General features: G+C 53.6%; 2 non-coding genes and 1 pseudogene across 2 annotated transcripts; all 3 read right to left on the bottom strand.

The window, feature by feature from the left end:
- LOC148282126 (large subunit ribosomal RNA) overlaps nucleotides 1–3,894 on the bottom strand; it is a 5,703-nt pseudogene extending 1,809 nt beyond the window's left edge.
- A 331-nt stretch (nucleotides 3,895–4,225) lies between these two features.
- On the bottom strand, nucleotides 4,226–4,387 carry LOC148282125 (5.8S ribosomal RNA). The gene has a single exon (XR_015822168.1). It is a non-coding gene; the product is annotated as a 5.8S ribosomal RNA (ribosomal RNA).
- Nucleotides 4,388–4,675: 288 nt separating this feature from the next.
- LOC148282124 (small subunit ribosomal RNA) lies at nucleotides 4,676–6,615 on the bottom strand. The gene has a single exon (XR_015822170.1). It is a non-coding gene; the product is annotated as a small subunit ribosomal RNA (ribosomal RNA).
- Nucleotides 6,616–7,481: the final 866 nt, after the last annotated feature.

Raw genomic sequence — 7,481 nt, 5'->3', positions numbered from 1 at the left:
CTGGTGATGCGTCTCAAGAGGCTCGGTCCCACTCACCACCTGCACGTCTATCACAGTTGCCTGCGCTCCCTTCACACAGATAATGTCCGGCTTCCTTCTTCCTACCTCTGTGTCAAAAATCCTCTCTCGTGAGACGGTGAAGCCTTTCTTCACGAGAGCCGCCGCTATGACCGAGGCCACCGCATCGTGGCGCAGAACTCTGCCGCCGTGCGTCTTAAAGCACACTTGTACTACATGTGCGGCGGTCTCAGTCGCGTTGCAGCCTGCTCTGCAATTAATATTTTGGTTCTCCCGTCTTCCGCGGGTCGTTCTGACCCGCGTAGGGAGGGTATTAATTCGAACATGAAGATTTTGGACATACTCGCGTCCTGGGACAGCGAGACATCCCGAGCATACCCAAGCAGTCGAAGCGGATACATTGGAAGCCTCTCTAAGTTCATAACCGTCATTAGAACTGTAGAGCAGGGATTTCCAATAACTTTGTATTTTATTAGTTTTATCATAGAGTATACCATTTTTGGTGAGGGCTTTCTCTGCCCTAAGGATCCTTGATTGGACATAGTCCGAGTTGTGTGCTACTCGAGCCGCCTGAAAATTCGAGTGCTGAAGAGCCCTGAATCTATTGAATATCATGCAGGGTATGGAGAGACCGAGACATGGGATACCCAGCCCTCCGTCTCTCACCGCTGCATGGAAAAACGCTATGGGAACGTCTTTAGGTAGTCTAAGCCACTCTCTGACTTTCTTCCGTATCATGATATCCAAACCCTTCAGGAGGATTCCACTGCTTTTGCCCAGAACAAACTGATGGAACAAACGCGGAAGCAAGAAGCTCCGCAATGCCATCAGTCGTTGCTGAGGCTTGAGAGGTGCCCTCGATAGCCTCTCGAGGATGGTCTTCAGAGAGAACCCCGCGTGCTGCGCCCCAGTGGAATCAAACACCATTCCCAGGTACTTCCATCGAGACAGAGTACCCAGTCGCGGGATGACCCCACCGGTGCGAGACCGGAATACGCCCTCCTCTGATACCTTGAACGTTTTCCGCTTCCTGTTGGGCTCCAGGGACAGCACCGCACTCTTGTGCGCGTTCAGGTTCAAGCCATAGGTGTCGGCGTTAAGAGAGTCATAGTTACTCCCGCCGTTTACCCGCGCTTAATTGAATTTCTTCACATTGACATTCAGAGCACTGGGCAGAAATCACATTGCGTCAACACCCGCGAGGGCCATCGCAATGCTTTGTTTTAATTAGACAGTCGGATTCTCCTTGTCCGTGCCAGTTCTGAGTTGACCGTCGTCCGGCGGTCGTACAGGTCACCGGGCGTGCGCGAACACGCCGGTGCCACACAGCGAGGAAGATCCGAGGGGTGGCCAAGGCGAGGCGCCGGGTGACGGAGATCCACACCCGCGAGGCACCCAGAGGGCACCGCGCGGGGAGACCCCGCCCGGCTTCCACGTCTCGGCCGATGACCTCTTCCCGACCAGGCCCGACACGCCACGGCCCTCAGAGCCAATCCTTATCCCGAAGTTACGGATCCAACTTGCCGACTTCCCTTACCTACATTATTCTATCGGCTAGAGGCTCTTCACCTTGGAGACCTGCTGCGGATATGGGTACGAGCCGGCGCGACATCTCCGCGTATCCCTCACCTGAATTTTCAAGGTCCGAGGGGCCGATCCGGACACCGCCGCATCGGCGATGCTCTTCGCGTCCCGAGCCCTATCTCCCCGCTATGGGATTCCAGGGCGCTCGAACGCTCAGGCAGAAAAGATAACTCTCTCCGGATCTCCCGTCGGCGTCTTCAGGCCACTTTGGGTTACCCCGACGAACTCTCTTGCGAGGGAACGATTTTTAAGACGGTTCCGCAGCCGGGTTCCGGAACTGCAACCGGATTCCCTTTCGCCCGACGGGTGTGATATTATTATAATGTATATATATAACTTTACACCATCATCAACATCGGATTTCTCCTAGGGCTTAGGATCGACTAACTCGCGTGCAACGGCTGTTAACGCGAAACCCTTCTCCACATCAGCCCTCAAGGACCTCGCTTGAGTATTTGCTACTACCACCAAGATCTGCGCCGACGGAGGCTCCAGGCGGGCTCACGCCCAGACCCTTCTGCGCACACCGCCGCGGCCATCCTACTCGTCGCGGCTTCAAAACGATCGCACGGCACGAGACCGCACGAACGTCCCGCTTGCCTGCGACGGTCGAGTATAGGCTGAACGCTACAGCGCCATCCATTTTCAGGGCTGGTTGCTTCGGCAGGTGAGTTGTTACACACTCCTTAGCGGATTCCGACTTCCATGGCCACCGTCCTGCTGTCATGAGCGACCAACGCCTTTTATGGTCTCCGATGAGCGTTCATTGGGCGCCTTAACTCGACGTTTGGTTCATCCCACAGCGCCAGTTCTGCTTACCAAAATTGGCCCACTTGGCACTCCCATCCGAGCTCCTACTTCATCTTCGAGCAAGAAGGAGATCTCACCCATTTAAAGTTTGAGAATAGGTTGAGGCCATTTCGGCCCCAATGCCTCTAATCATTCGCTTTACCGGATGAGACTGTCAGAATGGCGGAATAAATTCCGTCATGTTTCTCGAGCGCCAGCTATCCTGAGGGAAACTTCGGATGGAACCAGCTATTAGATAGTTCGATTAGTCTTTCGCCCCTATACCCAGTTCGGACGATCGATTTGCACGTCAGAATCGCTTCGGTCCTCCATCAGGGTTTCCCCTGACTTCGACCTGACCAGGCATAGTTCACCATCTTTCGGGTCCCAGCGTGTACGCTCTCAGTGCGTCTCGATAATCGCACGGGGGCTTTCTCGAAACGCCTCGGGAATGCGGCGGGGCGTCTGACGACGCCCGCGCATCTTCCCTGCGGCCGGCTCGAGGCCGACCTTTCACTTTCATTTCGCCTCTGGGTTTATCAGTGTTCCCAATGACTCGCGCACATGCTAGACTCCTTGGTCCGTGTTTCAAGACGGGTCCTGTGAGTGCCCAAAACAAAACCACCGCCGACCGGGACGCGTCCCGTCCGAGAGCGCGCCACTAGCCACGGACATCCGAAACGCGACACCCGCGACGCACTGGGCGCCGGGGGCCACGAGAAGGAAGCCGCTGTGACGCGACGGACGCCCTCCGAAGGGGCGGACGCGATCCTCGTTCTCTACCGTCGCTTTAAAACTCGCCCCGGCCGTGGACGCCGCGGCTCCGCCCCGCAGAGCGAGGCGGGACAGCCGCACGGCGCATTCGACCGAGGCGCAACGGGTCGCGGTGTTATACTGAGAGAGAAGTGCACGCGCTCCGGGAGCCCGGCTGCGCACCCGGACACCCCCCGCCCCGACAACGAGTGCCGAAGGGCGGAGGTGTGCGCCGGGACGCGGGCTCCGACGGAAGACACGATGAATCTCTCCGTTCGCTCGTTTGAGTTCCACAGGTTTACCCCTGAACGGTTTCACGTACTCTTTAACTCTCTCTTCAAAGTTCTTTTCAACTTTCCCTCACGGTACTTGTTCGCTATCGGTCTCGTGGTAGTATTTAGCCTTAGATGGAGTTTACCACCCACTTAGGGCTGCACTCTCAAGCAACCCGACTCTGGGGAGAGAGACCGTCGCGGCCGGCTACCGTCACCACGGGCCTGGCACCCTCTGCGGGTAAGCGGGCCCCGTTCAAGATGAACTTGGACAGGCAGCCGTGACTAATGACCGCGCGTGTATATATTACTCTCCTCCCTAACGCTACATTTCCCGGCGGCCCGCCTGGGCCGCAGGATTCAGCGCTGGGCTCTTCCCGTTTCGCTCGCCGCTACTCGGGGAATCCTCGTTAGTTTCTTTTCCTCCGCTTACTGATATGCTTAAGTTCGGCGGGTGATCTCTCCTGATTTGAGGTCGACAACAAAAAAAAAATTCATATATATATATATATATAAATATACATATATATGAATAATGTAAACGCTCTCCGGTTTCGCACGGTACCCGCGCGCGACGCAGAGCGCGAAGAAACGCCCCCGCGCGCCGGCCCGTGAGGACCGGCGGCGGGTTTCACAGCGTCGTCGCTAGCTCGAAAAGCGTCTCGGGGGGACCGAGAGAGCGCGCCAAGTCAAATTTAACCGGACGTCCGTCCGGCGCTCGCGCGCCGGCGGACGACAGACCGGCAACACTCTCGCCGAATCTTCTCTCCGAAGAGAGAAGACGGCGAAGTCTGGTCGCATTGTGTGCGCGACCCTCAAACAGGAGTGGTCCGTCGACAAACTAAGTCTTGCTCGGACCGCAATGTGCGTTCGAAATGTCGATGCTCATGTGTCCTGCAGTTCACACTCTGACGCGCATTTAGCTGCGTTCTTCATCGACCCACGAGCCGAGTGATCCGCCGTTCAGGGTAATAGTGTTTTATGATATATATATATATATATATATATTGTTTATCGGTTGCGTTCTTTTTCTTTTTTCTCTATCGGAAAAAAAATTACATTTTTCACAGAATATAGCCGGACGCGGGAATCGGGCCGACAGACCCGCCTCCCGCGACACCGGCAGTCCGCGGTTCGCGGCGGCGCCCTAGGGCGAAATTCCGCCGCAGTGTTTGCTTATTTTGCGCTCTGCGCGTGTGTATAAATATATTTATACTATATAAAAGAATGAAAATTCATTTTATATTATATTTCACAGGAAATGATCCTTCCGCAGGTTCACCTACGGAAACCTTGTTACGACTTTTACTTCCTCTAAATGATCAAATTCGGTCAAACTTTCCGACGCGTCGGATGCCCGAGACGAGCTTCCGCGCACCAGTCCGAAGACCTCACCAAATCATCCATCGGTAGTAGCGACGGGCGGTGTGTACAAAGGGCAGGGACGCAATCAACGCGAGCTGGTGACTCGCTTTTACTAGGAATTCCTCGTTCATGGGGGAGAATTGCAAACCCCAATCCCTATCACGAAGGGGTTTCATCGGGTTACCCGGGCCGTTAGGCCAAGGAGGACACGCTGATCCCTTCAGTGTAGCGCGCGTGCGGCCCAGGACATCTAAGGGCATCACAGACCTGCTATTGCTCAATCTCGTGCGGCTATATATACCGCCGGTCCCTCTAAGAAGATTTTCATTGTACGCCGGTAGTGAAGACCGCGAAACACACTTCCGCGACGCGAACGCCGCAAGATGCGCGCCCGCGGACTCCTGTGATACCGGTTGCACGTCTATTTAATAGGCTAGAGTTACGTTCGTTACCGGAATTAACCTGACAAATCGCTCCACCAACTAAGAGCGGCCATGCACCACCACCCACCGAATCGAGAAAGAGCTGTTAATCCGTCAATCCTTCCAGTGTCCGGGCCTGGTGAGTTTTCCCGTGTTGAGTCGAATTAAGCCGCAGGCTCCACTCCTGGTGGTGCCCTTCCGTCAATTCCTTTAAGTTTCAGCTTTGCAACCATACTCCCCCCGGAGCCCGAAAGCTTTGGTTTCCCGGGAGCTGCCCACCGGGTTAAAATTATGAAACTTCGGCGGATCGCTGGCTGGCATCATTTATGGTTAGAACTACAGCGGTATCTAATCGCCTTCGAACCTCTAACTTTCGTTCTTGATTAATGAAAACACCTTTGGCAAATGCTTTCGCTTTAGTCCGTCTTGCGACGATCCAAGAATTTCACCTCTAACGTCGCAATACGAATGCCCCCAGTTGTCCCTATTAATCATTACCTCTGGTATCAGAAAGCCAACAAAACAGAACCGAGGTCCTATTCTATTATTCCATGCGTACAATATTCAGGCAAGTGTTAGCCCGCTTTGAGCACTCTAATTTGTTCAAAGTAAACAGCCGCGACGGCCCGCCTCGGCGCGCGGCCGCCCGCGAGGACGACCGCAACACACTGGCGGTGGACGCACCGGCGAGAAGCCCCGCAGACGTGCCTGTCGTACCGCATTCGGTAGACCGACACCGCAGGACACAATTTCAACTACGAGCTTTTTAACCGCAACAACTTTAGTATATGCTATTGGAGCTGGAATTACCGCGGCTGCTGGCACCAGACTTGCCCTCCAATGGATCCTCGTTAAAGGATTTAAAGTGTAATCATTCCGATCACGAGGCCTCGGACGAGTCCCGTATCGTTATTTTTCGTCACTACCTCCCCGTGCCGGGAGTGGGTAATTTGCGCGCCTGCTGCCTTCCGTGGATGTGGTAGCCGTTTCTCAGGCTCCCTCTCCGGAATCGAACCCTGATTCCCCGTTACCCGTGACAACCATGGTAGTCGCATAAACTACCATCGACAGTTGATAAGGCAGACATTTGAAAGATGCGTCGCCGGTGCTAGACCGTGCGATCAGCACAAAGTTATCTAGAATCATCTCGAATGGCGACGGACGGGGCGCGAACCCCGCCGCCGATTGGTTTTTGATCTAATAAAAGCATCCCTCCCGTTGCCGGTCAGGACCTCGTTTGCATGTATTAGCTCTAGAATTGCCACAGTTATCCAAGTAACTATGTACGATCTAAGGAACCAAAACTGATATATTGAGCCATTCGCGGTTTCACCTTAATTCGGCTTTTACTGAGACTTGCATGGCTTAGTCTTTGAGACAAGCATATGATTACTGGCAGGATCAACCAGGGAGCTGTTCATTTCTATATCGCTCCAGGATACGAAGGGCGTCTGAGGCGCGACGGAGTCACCCGCCGCGACACGCTCTTTATGTTCGCACCTATATAACTCACATTCTCGCTCGCTCGAGTTTGCACTCTCGCGATTCACGAGTCTGTTCGTTTTACTTTTAAATTCACTTTTTAACAAGTGAACGCTGGACCTGACGAGACGGACCACATGGATCTTCTCTTTGGCCAAAAATTTAATTCCCTTTCGTCAAATATTAACGTACGAGAGCGCACGCCTTCGGCGCGGCAATAGTGGGGACGTGGATTAGAATCCTACGACCGTTCTCGTTTTTGTTCACGGTGTTCTCTGCTTGCGCGGAACTCCAGAGTTTGTAACACGGGCGAAGTGCAATGCTCGCTCAGCCGCACAAAGGAGCTGAACGGCCACACGACGTTGATTTTCGCAAATGTAAAGCCGGCGCGGCATATCGGCCGCCGCAATGTGCGAACGCGGTGAAAAATGTATTTTAGCTAACGCCATGAGAGACGCGCATAATATACGTACGGCGACGGGTGTCGGCGTCTCGCACGCCGGGCCGCCAGCCATGCGGGGAGCCTACGCGCGTTTCAGGCGAAACGTAAATGAGCCGATGGGTAAAACGCGCGGTACGGTCGGGACTTGGCAAATTCTGCGAGATGATTTTATTTTTTCTTTTCTTTTTTCGTTTGAGAAGACGAATATGGAAAGAGATTATGATTGAAAAATTAGACTTATAATTTGGGTAGGAAATATTTTTGTTTTTTTTTTTTATTTTTTATTTTTTATTTTTTTTTTTATTTCACATTCACATTTGGATCGGAAGGAGGGACGAAATAAAAATCGGCGGG

Source organism: Micrasema longulum, unplaced genomic scaffold, assembly GCF_059751315.1.
Source record: "Micrasema longulum isolate JH-2025_06_02 unplaced genomic scaffold, ASM5975131v1 h1tg000375l, whole genome shotgun sequence".
NCBI lineage: Eukaryota > Metazoa > Arthropoda > Insecta > Trichoptera > Brachycentridae > Micrasema > Micrasema longulum.
This window is presented reverse-complemented; position numbering and strand designations above follow the sequence as displayed.